At 37.6% G+C, this 23,564-nt stretch overlaps 1 protein-coding gene across 1 annotated transcript in view; it reads right to left on the bottom strand.

Annotated features, from left to right (window-relative positions):
• Positions 1-23,564, bottom strand: part of PLD5 (phospholipase D family member 5) — a 524,774-nt gene that overhangs the window by 279,418 nt on the left and 221,792 nt on the right. The window contains exon 2 of the mRNA XM_055084222.1: positions 10,104-10,247. The gene's annotated coding sequence lies outside the window, so the exon portion shown is untranslated. The remainder of the gene's footprint in view (positions 1-10,103; positions 10,248-23,564) is intronic.

Genomic DNA, 23,564 nt, shown 5'->3' with positions numbered 1-23,564 from the left:
CAAGATTATTGGCATAGACAGAGATGGTTAGCTTTGGAAAAGGCAAGAGAAATGTCTTCCTCTGAATAAAAATGGGAGGAGGGAAGGATGAGTGAAGACACTTGGGGATTCCGAGTTGGCAAGAAAGCTGAAGGAATTTTACAGAGGTGGATGTCATTTCTCAATTAAAGTAATCTCTAAACAGAGATTCAGGAGAAGTAAGGTTAGGGCTGTAAGTAAGTGAAAGGAGTGTAGAACTGGGGAAAGACAAGGGGGAGCCAATAAGAAATGGGTAAAATGCCCAGAGCAATCTAAGGACTTAATGCAATCCCTATCAAAATAACCATGGCATTTTTCACAGAACTAGAACATATAACCCTCAAATTTATATGGAATCAAAAAATTCCCTGAATAGCCAAAGTAATTTTGAGAAAAAAGAACAAAACTGGAGGTATAATGCCCCCAGAGTTCAGACTATACTACAAAGCTACAGTAATCAGAACAGTATGGCACTGGCACAAAAACAGGCACATAGATCAACGGAACAGAATAGAGAGCCCAGAAATAAACCCACACAATTGTGGTCAATTAATCTATGACAAAGGAGGCAAGAATAAACAATGAGGAAAAGATATTCTCTTCAGTGGGTGGTGCTGGGAAAACTGGACAGCTACATGTAAAAGAATGAAATGAGAACATTTTCTTACACAATATACAAAAATAAACTCAAAATAGATTGGAGACCTAAATGTAAGACCAGATACCATAAAGCTCCTAGAAGAAACCATAAAGCTCCTACAAGAAACCTTAAAGCTCCTAGAAGAAAGCAAAAAGCAGAACACACTTTGGCATAAATAGATGCAATATTTTTTTTGGATCTGTCTCCTAAAGCAAAGGAAACAAAAGCAAAAATAAACAAATGAGACTTTATTACACTTCAAAGCTTTTGCACAGCAAAGGAAACCATTGACAAAGCAAAAAGATTACCTACTGAATGGAAGAAAATATTTGAATGTGATATGAACAATAAGGGGTTAATATCTGAAATATATAAACAGCTCATACAACTCAATATCAAAAAAAAAAACCCAATTAAAAAATGGGCAGAAGTCTTGAACAGATATTTTTCCAAAAGGACGTGCAGATGGCCAACGGGCACATGAAAAGATGCTCAACATCACTAGTCACTAGAGAAATGTAAATCAAAACCACGAGACACTTCACACCTGTCAGAACAGTTATCATCAAAAAGAACACAAATAACAAACATTGGCGGGCTTCCCTGGTGGCGCAGTGGTTAAGAATCTGCCTGCCAATGCAAGGGTTCAAGTCCTGGTCCAGGAAGATTCCACATGCCATGGAGCAACTAAACCTGTGCGCCACAACTACTGAGCCTGTGCTCTAGAGCCCGCGAGCCACAACTACTGAAGCCTGCGTGCCTAGAGCCCGTGCTCTGCAACAAGAGAAGCCCCCACAATGAGAAGCCTGCACACCTCAACGAAGAGTAGCCCCTGCTCACCACAACTAGAAAAGCCCGCGTGCAGCAACGAAGACCCAATGCAGCCAAAAAACAAAAACAAAACAAAAAAAAAAACATTGGCGAGGATGTGAAGTAAAGGGAACCCTTGTACACTATTGGTGGGAATGTAAATTGATGCAGCCACTATGGAAAACAGTATGGAGGTTTCTCTAAAATAGAACTACCATGTAACCCAGCAATTCCACTCCTGTGTATATATCCAAAGAAAACAAAAACACTAATTCAAAAACATACATGTACCCCAATGTTCACAGCAGCATTATTCAAAATAGCCAAGATACAGAAGCAACCTAAGTAACCATCAACAGATGAATGGATAAAGAAGATGTGAGATATATATACACATCCCATTATATATATAACTCAGTCATAAAAAAGAATGGGGTTTTGCCATTTGCAACAACGTGGACAGACCTGAAGGGTACTATGCTTAGTGAAATAAGTCAGATGGAGATAGACAAATACTGTATGTTATCATGTGGATGTGGCATCTAAAAATTAAAACTAATGAATATAACAAAACAGAAACAGACTCACAGATATAGAGAACTAGTAGTTACCGGTGGGGAAGGGGAAGTGGGGAGGGGCAAGATAGGGTTAAGGCATTAACAGGTACAAACTAATATGTATAAAGTAAATAAGCTACAAGGATATATTGTGTAACACAGAGAATATAGCCAATATTTCATAATAACCTTAAATGGAGTATAATCTATAAAAATATTTAATCATGTTGTATACTCAAAATGAATATAATATCATAAATCAATTATACTTCAATTAAAAAAATAAATGGGTAAATTGGCTCTTTTTTGTTTAATATAGTGGATTAAACGTAAGTACTATCTCCTCTTTCTAGAGATTCTAGAATATTCTGTAATAAATGGATATTGGCATTAAAAAGGAAAAAAACACATCAAGAAAGTTATAAAGGAAATAGGTTCATTGTGAGCTAAAACAGAGAAACTAGAAGAGAATGTAAAACAAAAGTTCTAGAGCCAGTTTTTGCTTTTACTCCACCTTTCATCATTACTGTTTGTTTAGTACATTAGGAATCTATTTGTAGTATCAGGTGCTCCAGGCTTTTAAATTCTTTCATGTTTCCTTGGGGCTGGGGGTGTAGACAAATGTTTCTCTTTCTCTTTAGACAGTCAGAAAAGTGCTCAGATGTCAAATATGAAGCCAAAAACCAAGTCTTCTAAATTTGGGAGCAACACTAATTTAAAAACACAGTTGGGCTTGTTAATATAAACCATGGTAGATCAAAGTGAATATAAATAAAGGAAAAAACTTGTAGTTTAAGGAGAGGATAAAAAATGGATGAAAAACTTCCCTATTTTAGAGCAAAGTTAAATGGAACTTAAAAGGGGACTGCAAACACCTGCAATGAACTTATGTCCCTTAATAAAAAGAACAGTCAAAAAAAAAATACTCTGTTATGGCCTATATGGGAAAAGAATCTAAAAAAGAGTGGATATATGTATATGTATAACAGATTCACTTTGCTGTACACCTGAAACTAGCACAACGTTGTAAATCAACTATACTCCAAAAAAACCTAAAATTTAAAAAAGAACAATCAACATTTATTGTGCATTTATTATATGACCGATATGAAAGGTACTTGTATTAACATATTTAGTCCTTACAGAAACCTCTCAAGTAGGACATAATAACTGTCTTCATTATATAGCTGAAGAAAATGTGGTAGAGTAAAACTGAGAAACTTGTCCAAAACTGCAATTCTCCTAAGTGATACAGCCAAATTCAAACCCAGGAAATTTGGCTCCTACAGTCCATGTTCTTATTCCTATAATATGAAAGGAAGGAAAGGAAAGAGGATGAAGGAATATTGCTCAGTCACAGAAGCAATTTAAAAAGCTTTTCCTCTGGTGTCATTGTTATCTATCACCAATACCCTTGGGGGACAATCTAATGATACCCTTAGAGCTTGGGTTTTGATATTTAATAGAATCCTCCATGAAAGGAACCAGGGCTCATTAGAGAGTAGACAGTACCATGTCTCAGAGCCAGAAAATTCAAAATGGGACTAGAAAAGCTTCTTGCTGCCAGAAAGCAAGGCTGCTCTCAGAGATATCTGGAATAATGTCCAAAAGACATTGCACATGTACAGAAGACAGCTCCTACTAGCCAAGAATAAAAATTGGTACATTAAAAGGGAAAACAATGATTAAAGTCTATTGGAGCAAGTTGTGTCTGTTAAGATACCTCTAAGGTCATGATACTAAATGAGAAAGTACAAAATACTAGGAGGTGATTGTCAGGGCATAAAGAGATCTCTCAATACTATCTTCTGGAAATGTTATATATTGATGATACAAATGATATATATATCCTATACTGGAGCTGCAACTGAGTTATTAATAGAAATATAGATATAGCTATGGATATAGTGTATTATTTTAAGTAAGTAAATGATGGATCAGAGGAAGAAATTCAGAAGACAAAAATGTGAAAAACATAAAATAGAGAAGCCAGATTTGTAATAGAGAAATTGTAAAATTTAGAAAATATACATAAAGTGTGTGTGTGAAGGGATGCCCTATTACAGCCCTTACTATACTTTCTGTAGCCAAACCTTGGTGGTCTAGGCAACCCCTTATTAGAGAACCACTATGGTAACTTATACATTACTTATCCAGCCTAAAATATGACACATGTTGCATTTTAAACAGACCCAAGTCCATTCACATTAGGGTGAAAGGCAATTACTGGGTTCAGGAATAGAGGGGATTATATACGTAGGCCGGGTTGGTCCATCCCTTTCATGCTTCAGACCAAATGGGCACAGGCTAAAATGGATAGGCAGATTTGTGGGCAAGAGTGAGCCCAACCAGGGCAGTAGTCACCCAGACACAGAACTGATTTAGAAGGATGACAGGCAAGTGCGAGGAAGTCCAGGAGCAAGGGCTGCTGTAATTATCTGGATAGAATAGGTGGCAAGCGTCCATCAATATGTTTACAAGTCAATGACAGCCCACCCCAAATTTTATGTTTACTCAGCTTGTTTAATGAGGGTTTACAGAAGTTAGTTACCATGTTATGGGAATTGGGCCTGAGGAGGAAGAGGAGCAGGGTGCAAACTCGTTCTGTGTGAATTTATCCAGGAGGTGTGGTAAAGAAAAGTCTCTCTTCTAGTAAGTGTCTAATGATCTAATAAGTGGGGCAGTAACAATCCAAAACAACTGATGTAGGATTTCTCCAGGAGAGGAGAGATAGATGTAGCTGTAAAATGAAAAATGGAGGCCTATCATCTGAATGGGTGAGAGTTCCAAGGTGAGGAGCGTTCCAAGGTGAGCAGGTGTCCTGTGTGTGAGCAGCACAGGGAGGTAAGCTCCAGCATCTCTACTGGTCCCTGAGGATGTGACAGGTGAGAAACTTCACAGTGCATGGTTACCTCTTGCAGGAATGGTGTAAAAACTAGGGAATCATAAAATAGCCAAAACACAGGATGTATACAATCTAAACTGGCCATTGAAGCCATTCTTGACTCTCTGGTGTTGCCCCAGAGGCCACTGAAATATAATTTCTTAGTGAAAACTAGAAATTTTGCCTTTCACCCCCTCAGGTAATCAAGTGACGTGGAGGTTTATATAGAGAGAGACTGAATCAACAATTAGAAACACACTGGGAAATGATGGAAAGTACACAGAAATTCAGTACAAAGAGACAGAGAAATAGGTCAAAGTCACTTACTGAGGTCAAAAGATCTTGCTTCTGGGAATAACAACTGAGGTTGGTTGAAAGCCACTTTGGAAGGTAAGTTTAGAGCAGTTATTTTATTGATTTGTATGGAAAACTATAATCAAGGGTATCATTATTCTACTATTAGAGTATTATAGAAGCTAAGTAATACAAAGAGGAAGAGAAATAAAATAAGAAGTCAGGAAAAAATAAATCACAAATAGGACATTATTTATAAAGAGGTACATTTTTTTAGAAAGACATATAAAAGTTGGGAAAACACTAAGTGGGCAGTATGATTTGGAGTGGGAATCTTTCAGAGGACAGAAAGGTATCCAGGTTAGTTAGTAGAGATAAAATGAATTAAAGTAATATATTTAGAAAAGAGTGCACTGGATGAGGAGACCTTGGAAAGAGGCTGTCAAAACAGTGTGAAGCCGTTGACAGACTGCAGAATGTTTTGTATTCTTTCAACTTTCAGGAGTGAGGAGAGCTACAAACACAGAAGGAGCTTTATTACAAGGTAGTTAGATCTCAGCAAAGGTTGAACAGAGCAAGCAGCACTCTTTATGATAATGACACCATAAGGAGAAGAACATAAAGAGAAAACTCTGTGAGTGAAGTAAACGGTAATTGGAAGCTGAGCATCATGTGACCTCCTCAGTGCCACGTTGAGGGCAGATAGAGTCTAGAAAGGTTATGACGGGAAAAGGTCATGAGAGGAGGACTGGAACTTTGTACAGAAGGACTAAGTTGAGACTGACATGCGAGAGCTTCTGCAGATTGGCAGTTTTGCCTTCTGGTCTATGTCAGCTCCAGCGTACTCAGTGGGTGCATCTCCAAATGATGTCACTTATTTTACTGGGGGCATTCCTGCCTGGAGGAACCTAGGACTGAAGAACATGGAACTCACTCTCTGCAGGCTGCTGGGGGGTTGGAGCAATGGTTGAGGCTGCCCTGAGGACAAGGATGGGTAGAACTAGGAGTCAACCAGTTTAAGAACTGGCATCATGGTTGAGACACAAGATCCAAGGAGGCAAGTAAGACTACGTCATGCTACAGGAAGTATCGCAGACACACTGGTCATGGTCTAGCAAATGGATAAAAAGAAAATTAAAACAGAAGGGGCTGATAGTATAGGAGGAGGTTTAGGGAACTGGGAGACTGAATATGCAAATCAGTAATGGCCAGTCCATATATATATATGTGTGTGTGTGGGGTGTGTATGTGTGTGTGTGTGTGTGTGTGTGTATACATACACCCCCCCCACACACACATATATATATATGTAGAACTCTGAGTCACAACCTGCAGCAACCTGCCCAGGAAACCAACGTCTTATCTATAATAACCAGCCCAGCCTGCTATAAGTCAGACTTGTAGGAAGTAGGATTGCTACCTCTAGTAATAATCCAGGAGGCTAATCAATAACTTCTGAAACCAAAATGGCCATAACTTAATAACTGCCAGCTTCCCTAATTTTTGTCCCTACTTCCAATTTAGGACCAACCAGAGAAAGCCAAATATGTACCCCTAACCCATCACGTAGGATGCCTGCTTCTAGTTAGCCCACCTCCAGCTCCCCCAGGCCAACAGCCTCCAGTCAGGCCACACCACTATGAAGATTGCCACCTCCTCTGCCTGCCTCTGAGTCTCTGCTAAAACACAAATGACTGAGGCAAACTGACCCACCATAGCAAGCTCTGAATAAATAGCATCTGTTTTCATGTTTACTTCGCTCATTCTCATATGTTTGTTCTCTTTGTTTACCTCCACAGAACTAAAGACTAACTAAAATCAAGATAAAGAGTAGATTCAGGATAAGTGCCAAAGTGGGGGGAATAGGAAGCTAGCTGTGAATAGAGAAGGGGGATTCTGCACTCTTAGGAATGGACAGGGAGAGGACTGACATTTATATATTGCTTGTTATGAGTTTCCTGCAGCTTGGTTATGGGTTTATACAACTTACTGAAGCCTCATAAAACCCTGTCAGAGAGATTTTTTTTTAATCCACCACTTTTTTTTTTTTTTTTTTTTTTTTTTGTGATATGCGGGCCTCCCTCTGTTGTGGCCTCTCCCGTTGCGGAGCACAGGCTCCGGACGCGCATGCTCAGTGGCCATGGCTCACGGGCCCAGCCACTCCGCGGCATGCGGGATCCTCCCAGACCGGGGCGCGAACCCGATTCCCCTGCATCGGCAGGCGGATGCGCAACCACTGCGCCACCAGGGAAGCCCAATCCACCACTTTTAAGGGAAATAAAACTAAAAGAGTTTTCATAACTTATCAGGAGTGGAGCGGCGTCCAAGGCTGGTTTCCTCTTTCCACTCTGTCAGGCCACTCCCCCAAACCTCCTCTGACTTTCCTACTGCACTTCTGACCACAGAGAATCACCATGTTTGTCTCATGAACTATGGTGTAACTCCTGTTCAGTCCTTTGTTGTTCTGCAAAAAGGTGATGAATGACATAATTATGTTAATATCTTGCCCAAGTTTACAGAGGCAGTAAGTGGTAGAATATAGATTTGAAGCCAGATCTTTCAAATTTCAAAGTCCATGGTCTTTCACTACATTAGGCTACCTGGGTGGTGGAGTAGTTTGCTAGCAGGTGCAAAGGCAAAGTGGACATTAAATTTATTGAGCTGAGGTGGTTAAAAACAGTAAGGCTAAGGTACTGGAAGTAAATTTTACAGTTACTAAGGACAGTGGCAAGGGATGGGACCGGTGGCTGGAAGATCTATTAGCCAGGCACAAAAGAAGGAGAGAGAGAGTCCTGGTAGAAGGTAACATTGCCTATAGTGATAAGGAGACAGTGGCTGATGTAAGAAAAGTTCATCAAATTACAATGAGAATGACTGAGGGAAGATGGTGGGGCAATGGACTGTCCCACTGGAGACTGGGACTGGATTGGAGTGTAAGGAATTGCAGTTGCCCTGCCTCCACCCTGTGCTTTGGAGAGAGGAGAAAATGCAGAAGCTTCTCAGGGTGTTAGCAGGAAGCCAGACACCACCTGGGCAGATATACAAAAGTGCCTATTACAAGGCTGAGAATGTAGGAGAATAGAAATGCAAGACATAGGGGAAGAAAGTGTAGAAGAGGGGAAGATCTGGAGGGGCTGAAGGTTCTGGAAAAAACAGTTGCATGTAGGTGTGCAACAAAGTAATCAGGGTAGTGATTCCAACTACTCAGGGGAAAGGAAGCAGGAGCATAGTTGGTAATTGGGAGAATACGTTCTAGATGGAGGGAGAAGCAATGTTGGGTCATCAGGATTTAGTTATTGACTGAGACAGAAGAAATAACCAGACCGAAATTCCAGTTGTGTGAGTTAAAAAAATCAAAATTAGATTAAATTATAGCTCCCCCCAAATGAAAAGAGGCATAATTCGAAGGCCCCTAACTTTTTTGTTGAAAACTACCAGTATCTGGCAATGTTTGTTAAAAGGCCCTGGGTATTTTGTCTTCAGGAAGTCATCATAGTTTGACCTTTACAAAGTTACTTGCTAGGTTCTGGGGTTTGCCATTTAAAGTACTCAGCAGTCTTCATTACAGGTGAGGTGAGAGAGAGGGGTAGAGGCATTCCACTGAGGAAGTATGAGTCACTGGACCCTTGCCCACAGAATGTTTATATTTGTCATGTAACACGATTAGCACAAGGTATTGATGCAGATGGAGTGATCAGGGGGAAGATGATGACGACCTGCTGTTTTTCTACTGTTTTCCTTATAATCCCAATATAATTTTTCTCCCAAATTCAGTCTGGGAAACAAACATATTTAGGAACACCTATCTAACATGAAGGAAAAAATCTAAAATGTATACTGATTTCTCTCTCGTATCCTTTGTTCTGTATAATACTGTTGCCTGGTAATTAAACTATAATGTATCATGGGTTAAAAAACCCCAAATTTCACCTGTCTTTTCCAGATTTTTTTTTTCTGTCAGACATTCAACCCTCAAGGCAAAATATCCAGGATAAACACTCACATATACATTACGAGGCTGTGGTTGATCTTTTAAGCTAGAAAAGAGGGGCACTTTGACTAATGCTTTCCAAAGGGAAAAATAACATTTAAAATTCAGTATAAGCTCTAATTTATAATAACCATTGTAATTTTATGGCCTCACTTCGGCTTTGCAGCAACATGTACATAAAAATAAGCCTCTTACTTCTCTGCCCCCTCTTGGTACTTTTCTACATTCTCCTACCAACCTCAAAAAATAAAGTAGGGCTCAGGCAAGAGTTGGATGAGGAGATTTATGTGGATAAAACCATGCTGTGACTGCTCTGCAGTCAGAAGTGACCCTAGGGAAATGTTATTTAATGTACTTGAAGAGAAAAAAATACAGAAATATAATGGTAAAGTTTTTGTAATTTCTGGATTAAAAATAAACTTTGTGCTAAATTGGGACAGACTGAGGAGACCTGTGTCTTCTCATAGACATGCTTATTTATTTAATCCTTAATTTTAAGTGGGAATTTTTCCTGAGATGTGTGTTCAACTTCTAGTTGAAATAACAACTAGCACGGTGTCCTTTGTCCATTGGGGCCTTCATTTTTGCCAAGCTCATTATGGAACAAATCAAAACCTCACACACAGAGGTGTCCAGGATGCAGACTGTTACAAAATTTCATTTTGTCAACCACTCCTTTGTACAGAATATGCCCAAACTGCAAAGTGAATTAAATCATTACTCATTTTTATTCCCTTGGTCTAAATAAAAGTAAGAGCATCAGTGGACAGCGAGTCATGTCTCAGTTTAACCCAGTGGGCAGTTGGGTGACCATGTGTGTTTATGATATTTTTCTCTCCACTCTCCAGGACCCTCTTTGACTTTCTCACCCACTCCCTAAAAGAGAATTTTTAAATTTTTGTTTGTTACCTCTTACCGACATTTATTTTGACAATTTTTTTCTGAGAGCCCATCCTCATCCTCTCCCATGATGTCGACGGCTGAAAATATCAATGCAACGAGAATGGCAAAGCAGCACACCAGTGCAAAGATCACGATGCACTTCTGCTGGGACTGCAAGAGAGAAAGAAGAAAAAGAAAAGTAAGTAAAGCACCTTTTGCTTAGGAAACTCAAGATGCGGCAGCTTTTCAAAGTTCCAGTCAAAACCCTTTGGGGAATAATTAGTTTTGTCACTGCCAGAGAAGGGCTGCTCTCTGGGTGAAATGCCTAAGACCTATAGGCTTATTCCTCAACATAGCTTTCAAATCCCTGCCAAATATGTTAGAATCTATTAAATAATTTAGGTGCTGCATCAAGATTTCCAAACGAATTTGTTCTTCTTTCTAATCAAAAGTAGTCCAGAAAAGATCACTAGAAGACCCATTATTGCAAATTAAAAATGAAACACAGGGTGGCTCAATAATTGTTCTCTGTCCCCTGTTATTACCACCATTTTCCAAACTCTATGCACACTGCATTCAAACTCTGTATCTTCTTGCTTTTCCCATCTCATCTTGCTCTAAGATATTTATGGCGTGATGACTTCAGGAAAGATGCCCTTGTGGTCAGTATGAATTCTGCACTTTGACCAGAAAATTAAATCTATCAGATCCCAGCATCATGGGTCATTAGGCAACATCATTCATTTCAAAACACTGAATAAAATCTTAACCAACATTCACACTCTTGATATGGTTTTCACTTAGAAACGCAAGCTCAAGTTCCAGGTGGTCAAAGAAAATCACATCCTTATCTTTAGGCCCAAGTGTTGGAATTCAAGACATTCCTATCTCCAGGGGTTCACGGTCAAAGGTGGCATAAGATAAGGCCATGTTAACTAGGCAAAGCCATGACCACTGGGACAAATAATTTTGCCTGCTTTCAATTTATTAGGTAAATCTGGATGGGGAGGAGAGGAGAAAGAAGAATTTTTAAGTCTTTGTACAGCTTCTAGGAACTATTTTCTGAAGGGGTAAGGGTGACCTTTGACCAGGCAGCCAGAAAGCACTTTCTTAGAGATGGGATACATACATAAACAGACATGTGTGCACATGCGTGTGCACACACACACACACACACACACACACAAATTTCAGAGCTTTTTAAAACCAGCTGGCTTTGTCTCCTCCTACCACCCTCCTGCCCTTCATCCCTGTAGCCACATAGTCTCCAAAGAATCAAGGAACCTCCTAAAGTCCATTTTGTCTAGGGGCAGCCTCAGGTTACAGATTACAGAGAAAGACGTAGTCGGGAAATGTTGTCTCTGTGACCAGGCACTAGAAGTCAAATGGTTGTTTCCTTTTAGTGTTTTCTCATCCTCCCTTAGGTCTTCTCTCATAGTAGAACCTATTCCAAGTCCATTCTTGACTGTCATTATGCTCTTCTCCGACTGGCACACTCAGAGAGGAAGTGGGGGAAAGCCCAAGGAAGATACACCATTGTTCTTTAACCCTAGGCTCTGGGTTTCTCTAAGGCATGGATTGTTTTATTCTTTCCATCCACAAGCAACGAGCAAAGAGCCTAACAAACAGAAGGTGCTCAAGAGATAGTTATTGTATAAACAAATACAGAGTGAATGAATGAAATGAAAATCACAGTGAATATTTCTCAGGATGGAGAGCAACTAGAGGTATTTTTCTCAGTGACCTTCCTGAAAATGGGTTTAATTCCACAGTTTGGTGATTGTAAATCTTATAGCTCATTCTTTTTCACTCTTTGTGGGAGCAAGAGGCAATTCATGGGTCATGCTTACCAACTCTGTAAAACTCTGCAGAATAGGTTATGCAATCTTGCTCCTTTACTTGGCATTCATCCCCAATTCTTCACTAATTTTATCTTTAAGAAGCAGCACAGTAAACTAGTTGAAGGCTCAGACTTTGGAACAAGACTGCCTGGACTCTGCCACTTACTGGGTGCATGCACTTGGGCAAGTTATTTAGTCTTTATGCTTTAGATTCCTTATCTGTAAAATGGGCATCATAATAAAAATAACAACTGCCTTTATGGGGCTGTTATTAAAAATTAAATTAAATGAGATACTTTATGTAAAGTACTTAGAACAGTACCTGAAAAATAGCACTAAATGAGTGTTTGCTATTGTTAGTATATTGTAGTATATGCATCTCTGTAAGCTGTCTCAAATATTTTGGGAAAAGGTAAAAATATGAATAAACAAAAACCATACAACAAAAAATGCAATTATGTGTAAGAGAGAGGCTGAGAGAGACAGAGAAGGAGAGGAAGAAATAAGACAAAAAGAGAGAAAAGAAATGTGAGATGGAAGTTTTCTAGGATAAAATTCAGAAATTGTTCTATATCAGTCTCAGAATCCAAAACTCCAAAGCAGCATTTCTCAAACTTAAGCATGCATCTAAATCACCTGGTCTGGGGTGGGGCCCAAAAGTGTGCATTTATAACAAGTTCACAGGATATGTTGATGCTTCTGGTCCAGGTGCCAAACTTTGATGTATCAAAGTGTCATCTCTACTAAATGCTACTTAATACATGTTCATCCTTCAAATTCACCTGCCTGTAGTAGTTTATTTTCAAACATTAAAGGGATCATGATAAATACACCCTATTAATCTAAATGTAAATCTTGTGATTTATTTTCTTTGTAGGGGCTTAAACAATTATTTAAACAAAAATTTTTTTAAATTTTGGAATAAACTGTCTTCTGCCCTTTACTTTTTATTTATTTAATGATACTCATTACTTGTATAATCAGAAAATGTCTGCTATTAACTATTTTGAGAAAATATATAGTATGAAAAAGAAAATAAATCACCCAGATTCCCACTCAGACATAACTGCCATTAACATTTTCTTCTGGTTCTTTCCTATACTACATCTACCTATATAACAATCTGATAATATTTATAGCATGCTATATATAGTTTTACATTCTACTTTTTGGACATAATCATGTTTTAATATATTAAATATTCTTTTAAAGCATAGTTTTAAGCAGTTGTATAGTATTTTATTGCATGAAAAATCATTGTCTCCTTTACTCACAAAACTTTCCTTCAAAGCCACTCATTTTACAACAGAAAAAAAAAGATTAAACATTTTCCCCATTTTATCCATTTCTCTATAAAAATTATAAATAGAAACAAACAAAAAGCTTTTAGAGAGATTTGAAATAATGTAATGATATTGACATTAATCCAGTCCAGAAGAGCCTCTAACCTACGACAATATAATTAAATATTTTCTCAGAAAGAATCCTAGAGAGAGCAGCATGAATACACCATGTCAGATACATAGTGGGTACTCAATGAATGAATCCTACTGAAGCTAATACTAAATGCTTCCTCTATAACAACATTAATTCCTTTCCCTCTATTCTGATTTTTATGATAAAACAGTAAATAAGAATTCTAGTTAATATGTGTGCTATTGAAGTACTTTGATGTAATAACCCTCACAAATTTCTATTTGCTTCTATTGATTTAATTCTATATTATCAACTTCTATTAAAATGAATAATTGAACTATTTTCATTTTATTTTTATTATTTTCATTTTAGCTTGACAAGAGAAATTCAGACTCTGATATTCATTTTCAAACATCTCCTTGAAACAATGTACTATAACAATAAGAGATCATACCACTAATTTCTTTAGTCTCATTTATTTTCCAACTCATCAAAAGTGAAAGATTCTGTTCAAACGACAGCATAAGAGTCTCGTAAATGAGAGCAAACTCCAGGTTACTAAGAGATTTATTCATTTTCAAATCTTTAACAGATCATTTCAGATCATTCAGGAATTGATTTGAAACACACTTTTCTGTTTGTATTGAATTGAATCAAGGGAAGCAAAGTTTTAAAGAGAACCCATAAACATGATTACAACCTAAACTTCACTGATGACTCAACCTATTAAAAGAAAACAATATTTGAAATGCTATTATTAGTGTCAGTCAATCAGTTCTTTTCACTGTACTTTACACTGAAACAATTTTGGAAAGAATTATTTGCTTGGTCAAGAAATAAATCTAATTATGCTAACTTTGAAAATATTTGAATACCATATCCTTATCAAATACATTTTATCTCAATACAGAAAAGAGGTGTATAACCTCTAAATGAGGAAAGAATATTAAATTTAAAAATTAGAAGTATTATGTTTCCAACTTGGGGCTTATATACCATTTGACAAGCTCTTAAAAGGAATTTTTACCTAGAGGCAAAATGTAAATATGCAAAAATTAACCATAAATTAAAATTATTCATATTCTTTTTCATTTATTTACCATGACTAGTTTTTTTGAACAAGATCATGGCAAAGTCTTAAAAATAACCACTTTCATGTATGTAGATTTTAATGCCCACAAAGCTGGAAGTTCCGGTACAATTATTCTCCATGTGAAAGATGTGCAAAATAAGTCAAAGACGTTTAGTTACTGAGCTGTCCAAGGTGACCCAACCAGTTGGTTGGAGACAGTCCAGGAATTTAATTTAGGTCTCAAAACCTCAAGTCTCTAGATCTGTTTTCTAGATCCAAATTTTTCCTTCTTTTTCTTTTCCTGACTTCATTTTCTACTTAGCTGTGGTTATTTTATTATTATTATTATTATTATTAGTTTTTGGTTCACAAATTCTCATGGTGGTCCATTAGTGTAGAAATGAAGATTGGACATTTGACTCTAAGCTGTGGACACAAGGCATTCCTTTCCTGAGTCTGTAGGACTTTCCTATGATTCTAGATGTGTTCCTATCCTGAGTGCCTAGATATGTGCCCAGAAAACAGGATACTCAGAAGATCCAAAGTAATCTTAGCTAACGACTTATCAACTCCTAAGTAATGGCCATACTGATACTCTGGAACAGTATCAGAAACTCTAAACTCTAAGTACTTAAGGGCTTTGCTTTGAAAATCACTTTAGAAGAATTATCACTTAACTCTCCACATACATTTTGTTGCTCCTTAGGGTTCTAGCTTAGGATTTTTCTCTTTTCCCTCTGTAACCCCTTCCTGAGGTATTTTACTTCCAGGTCTTCACTGGCTATATATACCAATAACTCCCAAATGTATATCACCAGCTCAGAGTGCCCAACTGAGTATCAGAACATACTGAATGAGCTTCCACACCATGGCACAAAAAGGGGAACATTGGAAATACTCAATCTCTCTAAGTTGAGGAGACAAAGTTGGGATTTTAGAAAGGCCAAATCAGCTAGAGTCCACAGGACAGAGTACTAACGAGAGGAGATCTTCACATAGAAGGAGTTGTGGAAATCTTCAGGGTCTCCTTGTGTATAAGGAAACTACCTGAGGACTAGAAAAGAATCACTTGAAAGGAGCAGGTGGAACAATCCCTAACCCAACATGGGTCCAGGAAGACTTGGTGTTCCCAACAACCAGAGTGGAAAAATCTCAAGTGCACATGAAACATTCTCCAGGATAGATCATATGTTATGCCACAAAACAAGTCCTAATAAATTTAAGAAGATGGAAATCATATCACACATCTTTTCTGAGCATGATGGTATGAAATTAAAAATCAATAACAAGAAAAATGGAAAATTCAAAAATATTTGGAGATTAAAAAACAAACTAGTGAATGGAAAAACCAATGGGTCAATGGAGAAATCAAAAGAGAAATTAAAAAATACCTTGAGATAAATGAAAATGGAAATACAACATACCAAAGATTATGGAATGCAGCAAAAGCATTTGTAAGAGGGAAGTTTCATGGCAATAAATACTTAACTCAAGAAACAAAAATACACAACTTAACTTTACACCTCGAGAAACTAGAAAAAGAACAAACGAACTCAAAGTTAGTAGAAGGAACAAAACAACAAAGGTCAAAGCAGAAATATTGATAAATGAAATAGAGATTTAAAAGATAATAGTAAAGATCAATGAAAATAAGAGTTGGTTCTTTGAAAAGATAAACAAAATTGAGAAACCTTTAGCTATACTCACTGAAAAAAAAAAAAAGAGAGAAAGTTCAAATAAATAAAATCAGAAACGAAAGAGGAGACATTAGAACTAACACCACAGAAAAACAAAGGATCGTAAGACTAACATGAACAATTATACACCAACAAATTGGACAAACTAGAAGCAATGGAAACTTGTAACACTGAATCATGAAAAATAGAAAATGTGAATAGACTAATTACTAGTAAGGTGATTGATTACTAATCAAAAACCTCCCAACAAACAAAAGTCCAGGACCAGACAGCTTCACTGGTAAATTATGCCAAATATTCAAAGAAGAATATGAATCCTTCTCAAACCAAAAAACAGAAGAGGAAGGAACACTTCCAAACTCATTTTACAAGGCCAGCATTACTGTAATACGAGAACCAGACAAGGACACCACAAGAAAAGAAAATTATAGGCCAATAGCCCTGATGAATGTAGATTCAAAAATCCTCAACAAAACATCAGCAAACAAAATTCAACAATACATTAATGTACACACTGCTATATTTAAAATGGATAACCAACAAGGACCTACTGTATAGCACAATGTTATATTTAAAATGGATAGCCAACAAGGACCTACTGTATAGCACTCTGCTCAATGTTATGTGCAGCCTGGATGGGAGGGGAGTTTGGGGGAGAATGTACATGTTTATCTATGGCTGAGTTGCTTTGCTGTGCACCTGAAACTATCACAACATTGTTAATCGACTATTCTCCAATATAAAATTAAAAGTTTAAAAACAAAACAATACATTAAAAGATCATACACCATAATTAAAGGAACTCATTCTAGGGATGCAAGGATGGTTCAACATCTGCAAGTCAATGTGATATGCCACATTAACAAAATGAAGAAAAAAATCATATGATCATCTCAATAGATGCAAAAATATCACATGACAAAATTCAACATCAATTTATAATAAAAACTCTCAGCAAAGTGGATACAGAAGGAACATACCTCAATATAATAAAGGCCATACATGACAAGCGCACAGCTAACATACTCAATGGTGAAAAGCTGAAAGCTTTTTCTCTAAGATCAGAAACAAAATAACGATGCCAATTCTCACCAATTTTATTCAACATAGTATTGAAAGTCCTAGTCAGGGCACTTAGGTGAGAAAAAAATAGAGGCATACAAATTAGAAAGGAAAAATTGAAACCCTCACTATTTGCAGATGGCAAGATATTAGATATAGAAACTCTGAAGATTCCACCAAAACAACCCTGTTAGAATTAATAAGCAAATTCAGTAAAGTTGCAGGATACAAAATCAATATACAAAAACCTACTGTGTCTCTATACACTAATAACAAACTATTAAATAGAGAAATTAAGAAAACATCACATTTACTATTGCCTTAAAAAGAATAAAATACCTAGGAATAATATTAATCAAGGGGATGATAAATCTGTAAACTGAAAACCACAGGCATACCTCAGAGATATTGTGGGTTCAGTTCCAGACCACTGCAATAAAGTGAATATCACAATAAAGCAAATCACACATTTTTTTTTGGTTTCCCAGTGCATATTAAAGTTATGCTTACAGATAATTATAGCCTATTAAGTGTACAATAGCATAATATCTAAAAAATGTACATACCTTAATTAAAATGCTTTATTGCTAAAAATTCTAATCATCATCTGAGCTGTTCAACAAGGTGATTGATTAGTGAGTCATAATCTTTTTGCAATAGTAACATTAAAGATCACAGATCATCATAACAAATATAATAGCAATATAAAGTTTGAAATGTTACAAGAATTACCAAAATGTAACAAAAGGCAAGAAGTAAGTATATGCTGTTGGAAAAACAGCACTGACCAACCTGCCACAAATCTTTAATATGTAAAAAACACAATATCTGCAAAGCACAACAAAGTAAAGCACAATAAAATGAGGTATACTGTATAAGATATTAATGAAAGGAATTGAGGAAGACACACAAAAATGGAAAGATATTCTCTGCTCATGGAATGGAAGAGTGACTATTGTTTAAAATGTCCATACCACCCAAAGCAATCTACAGACTGAATGTAATCTCTATCAAAATTGCAATGGCATTTTTCACAGAAGCAGAACAAACAATCCTAAAATATGTAAGGAAACACAAAAGACCCTGAATAGTCAAAATAAACTTGAGAAAGAAGAACAAAGATGGAAGCATCACGCTCCCTGATTTCAAACTATATTACAAAACTGTATTAATCAAAACAGTATCTACTGACATAAAAACAGACACATAGCTCAGTGGACCAGTACACAGAGTCCAGAAATAAATCCACATGTATATGGTCAATTAATATACAACAAAGGAGCCAAGAATACACAAGGGGGATAGGACAGTCTCTTCAATAAATAGTTTGGGAAAATTGGGCAGCCATATGTAAAAGAATGAAACTGGACTACTATCTTACACCATACACAAATATTAACTCAAAATGGATTAAAGAGTTGAACATAAGACCTGAAACCATGAAATCCTTAGAAGGAAACATAGGTGGTAAGCTCCTTGACATCAGTCTTGGTAATGATTTTTGGATCTGACACCAAAAACAAAGACAACAAAAGCAAAAATAAACAAGTGGGACTGCATCAAACTAAGCTTCTGAACAAGAAAGAAAACCATCCACAAAATAAAAAGGCAATCTACTGAATAGGAGAAAATACTTGCAAATCATATATCTGATAAGGGGTTAATCTCCAAAATATATGTAAGAACTTAAACAACACAAAAGAAAAAGCAATTTGATTAAAAAGATGAGCATAAGATCTGAAAAGACATGTTCTTAAAGAAGACATACAGATGGCCAATAGATACATGAAAAGATGCTCAGCATCACTAAACATCAGGGAAATGCAAGTCAAAACCATAATAGGATATCACTTCACACCTGTTAAAATGGCAAGTCTCAGAAAGACAGGAAATAGCAAGTGTTGCTAAGGATGTGGAAAAAAGGGAACCCTTGGGCACTGTTGATGGGAATGTAAATTGGTACAGCCACTATGAAAACAGTATGGAGATTTCTCAAAAAATTAAAAAAAAAAAAAACCTGCCATACGATCCAGAAGTTCCACTTATGGGTATTTATCTGAAGAAAAAGAAAACACTAACTCAAAAAGATATATGCAACCCCCATATTCATTGCAGCATTATTTACAACCTAAGGGTCCATCAAAAGATGAAGGGATAAAGAAAATATACATATATTTCAGCCATAAGAAAGAATGAAATTTTGCCATTCCTGACAACATGAATTACCTGGAGCACATTATGTTAAGTGAAGTAAGTCAGACAGAGAAAGACAAATACTATATAATTGTACTTATATGTGGAATCAGAAACAAAACAAAATCAAGCTAATAGACACACAGAATAGACTGGTGGTTTTCAGAGGTGGGGAGCAGAGCGTGGGCAAAATGGGTGACGAAGGTCAAAAGGTACAAACATCCAGTTACAAAATAAGTAAGCCATGGGGATGTAATGTACAGCATGGTGACTACAGTTAACAATACTGAACTGCATATTTTAAAATTGCTAAGAGAGTAGATCTTAAAAGTTCTCATCACAAGAAAGAAAAATTTGTAACTATGTATGGTGTCAGGTTCTAAGCAGATTTACCTTGGTGATCATTTTCTAATATGTACAAATACTGAATCATTATGTTGTATACCTGAAAATAATATAATCTTATATGTCAATTAAAAATATAAAAATATTTTAAAGATAATATTTCATGATAAGATGAAGATGCACATTTCATCCACTAGTAATAAACTCAAAGTTTATAATCTATATTTTATAATGTATGCTTGGAAATATGACAAAACTCAGGCACAACAAGCCATATCTAAATATCAATGAATTTTCTAAATCAGTTTTTGCTCACTGAATTATATTAAAGTATATGAGAAAAAATCCAGTCATTTCTTTAAAATTTACTATTTATGAGGAACTAACTGAACAGCTAAACATATTATCTCATTTAATGTTCACAATTCAATGATAAAAAATTAAAGTACTGAGGTTACTTGGAGAGCCAGAATTCAGATCTAGGTATTTTAATTCCAGCCCATGCTCTTTTAACTACTATCATATACAGCTTACTACCATATAGTTTTTCAAAAGAGAAAACTGGGCTAGCACAAATATATTGCCCATGCAAAACCATATTACATTGGATAACTTTCATAATCTGCCTAACTACCCATTGGACAAAATGTGTTTACTACTTTAAAACTTGTATTTGAGTGGATTACCCATGCATCTATAGACTCTTTTAGCCAGGGTGAAAATGTGACTATATTAGCCACTGTTATATTCTGAAAAAAGGAAACTAAAATAAAACAAAACAAAATTCTAGAATTGAGAAATACATTGGATGGGATTAATAGCAGATTAGACACAACATAAGAAGAGTTTAGTAAACTCTATGAAAACACTGTGAAAAAATAGTAGAAGAAAAATGAACAGAATACCAGTGAGCTATAAGACAACTCATGCAGCCTAATATATTTGTTCTTAGAGTATCTAAAAGAGAGGAAGGGACAGAAAAATATTTCAAAAATATAATAGCAAAAAATTATCCAAATTTGTTGAAGATGCAATAATCAGAGTCATTTTATGGTGGTAAAGGGGTAAATTTATCAAGAAGACTACAATGCTGAAGTTTTATGCATCTAATAAGAGATCTTCAAAGGCATAAAATAAAAGTTACTAGAGAAATAAACAAATCTTCAACTCCTTAGTGATGACAAAACCCTTCTCTCATTAATGGATACAAGTAGACAGGAAATCAATATATACATATAAGATTTGAACAACAGTACCAACCAACTTGATCTAACTGACGTTTATAGAACAATGCACAAAAACATAGAATATTTATTTTATTTGACAGCAGGTTGAACACTTACCAAAATAGATCATATCCTGGGCTATAAAACAAGTCTCAATAAAATTAGAAAAATTTTAATCATTCAAAGTATGTTCTCTGTCCAAATTTAATTAAATTAGAAATCAATAACAGAAAAATATCTGTAAAACCTCAAATATTTGGAAACAAACAAAAAAACTTTATGTAGTCTATGTGTCAAATAAGAAACCAGGGTAGAGGACTGTCAAGATGGTGGAGGAGTAAGACGTGGAGATCACCTTCCTCCCCACAAATATATCAAAAATACATCTACATGTGGAAAAACTCTTACAAAACACCTACTGAACGCTGGCAGAAGACCTGACTTCCCAAAAGGCAAGGAACTCACCACATACCTTAGGGCAAAAGAAAAAACAGAGACAAAAGAAGAGGGATGGGACCTGCAGTCTGGGAGGGAGCTGTGAAGAAGGAAAAGTTTACACACACTAGGAAGCCCCTTCACTTGTGGAGACAGTGGGTGGGTGGTGGGGGAAGCTTTGGAGGCTCGGAGGAGAGCATAGCAACAGGGCTGCGGAGGGCAAAGAGGACAGATTCCAGCAGAGAGGTTCAGTGCTGACCAGCACTCACCAGCCTGAGAGGCTTGTCTGCTCATCCACTGGGGCGGGTGGGGGCTGGGAGCTGAGGCTCGGGCTTTGGAGGTCAGACCACAGGGAGAGGACTGGGGTTTGCTGCGTGAACACAGCCTGACGGGGGATAGTGCATCACAGCTAGCCAGGAGGGACTCCGGGATTAAGTCTGGACATGCCTAAAAGGCAAGAGACCATTGTTTTGGGTTGTGCGAGGACAGGAGATTCAGAGCAGCACCTAAATGAGCTCGAGAGACAGGCGTGAGCCGCGGCTCTCAGCGCTGACACCAGAGACTGGTATGAAACGCTAAGGCTGCTGCTGCAGCCACCAAGAATCCTGTGTGCAAGCACAGGTCACTATCCACACCTCCCACCTGGGAGCCTGTGCAGCCTGCCACTGCCAGGGTCCCGTAATCCAGGGACAACTTCCCCAGGAGAACACACGGCATGCCTCAGCCTGTTGCAACATCACGCCAGCCTCTGGCACCACAGGCTTGTCCCGCTTTCCATACCCCTCCCTCCCACTGGCCTGAGTGAGCCAGAGCCCCCTAATCAGCTGCTCCTTTAACCCCATCCTATCTGGGCGAAGAACAGACGCCAGAGGGTGACCTACATGCAGAGGCGGGGCCAAATCCACAGCTGACGAACAAAGAAGAGAAAGGGAAATTTCTCCATGCAGCCTCAGAAGCAGTGGATTAAATCTCCACAATATGGGTTCCCTGGTGGCACAGTGGTTGAGAATCTACCTGCCAATGCAGGGGACACGGGTTTGAGCCCTGGTCTGGGAAGATCCCACACGCCACAGAGCAACTGGGCCCATGAGCTACAGCTACTGAGCCTGTTCGTCTGGAGCCTGTGCTCAGCAACAAGAGAGGCCACGGCAGTGAGAGGCCTGTGCACCGCAATGAAGAGTGGCCCCCACTCGAGCAACTAGAGAAAGCCCTTGCACAGAAATGAAGACCCAACACAGACAAATAAATAAATAAATTTATTTTTTAAAAAAATCTCCACAATAAACTTGATGTACCCTGCATCTGTGGAACACCTGAATAGACAACATCCCAAAATTGAGGCGGTGGACTTTGGGAGCAACTGTAGACTTGGGGCTTGCTGTATGCGACTGACTAGTTTCTTATTTATATGGTTATCTTAGTTTAGTTTTTCTACTTGTTATCACTGGTGGATTTGCTTATTGATTTGGTGGCTCTCTTCCTTTTTTTATTACTTTTTAATTTTAATAATATACTTCTTAAAATTTTTATTTTAATAACTTTATTCTATTTTACTCTCTTTCTTTCTTTCTTTCTTTTCTCCCTGTTTTTCTGACCCGTGTGGCTGACAGGGTCTCGGTGCTCCGGCTGGGTGAAAGGCCTGAGCCTCTGAGAGGGAGAGCCAAATTTACGGCACTGGTCCACCAGAGACCTCCTGGCCCCACGTAATATCAATCACTGAGAGCTCTACCAGAGATCTCCACCTCAATTCTAAGACCCAGCTCCACTCAATGACCAGCAAGCTCCAGTGATGGACACCCCAAGCCAAACAACAAGCAAGGACAAAACCCCACGCATTAGCAGAGAGGCTGCCTAAAATCATACTAAGTTCACAGAAACCACCAAACACACCACCGTATGGGATCCTGCCCACCAGAAAGAAAAGATCCAGCCTCATCCACCAGAACAGAGGTACAAGTCCCCTCCACCAGGAAGCCTACACATCCCACTGAACCAACCATACCCACTGGGGGCAGACACCAAAAACAATGGGAACTACGAATTGCAGCCTGTGAAAAGGAGACCCCAAACACAGTAAGTTAAGCAAAATGAGAAGACAGAGAAATGCGCAGCAGATGAAGGAGCAAGGTAAAAACCCACCAGACCAAACAAATGAAGAGGAAATGGGCAGTCTACCTGAAAAAGAATTCAGAATAATGATA

The sequence above is a fragment of the Physeter macrocephalus genome, chromosome 4, assembly GCF_002837175.3.
Source record: "Physeter macrocephalus isolate SW-GA chromosome 4, ASM283717v5, whole genome shotgun sequence".
NCBI classification, from domain to species: Eukaryota; Metazoa; Chordata; class Mammalia; order Artiodactyla; family Physeteridae; genus Physeter; species Physeter macrocephalus.
The sequence above is the reverse complement of the archived record's forward strand: the minus strand, read 5'-3'. Positions and strand labels throughout refer to the sequence as shown.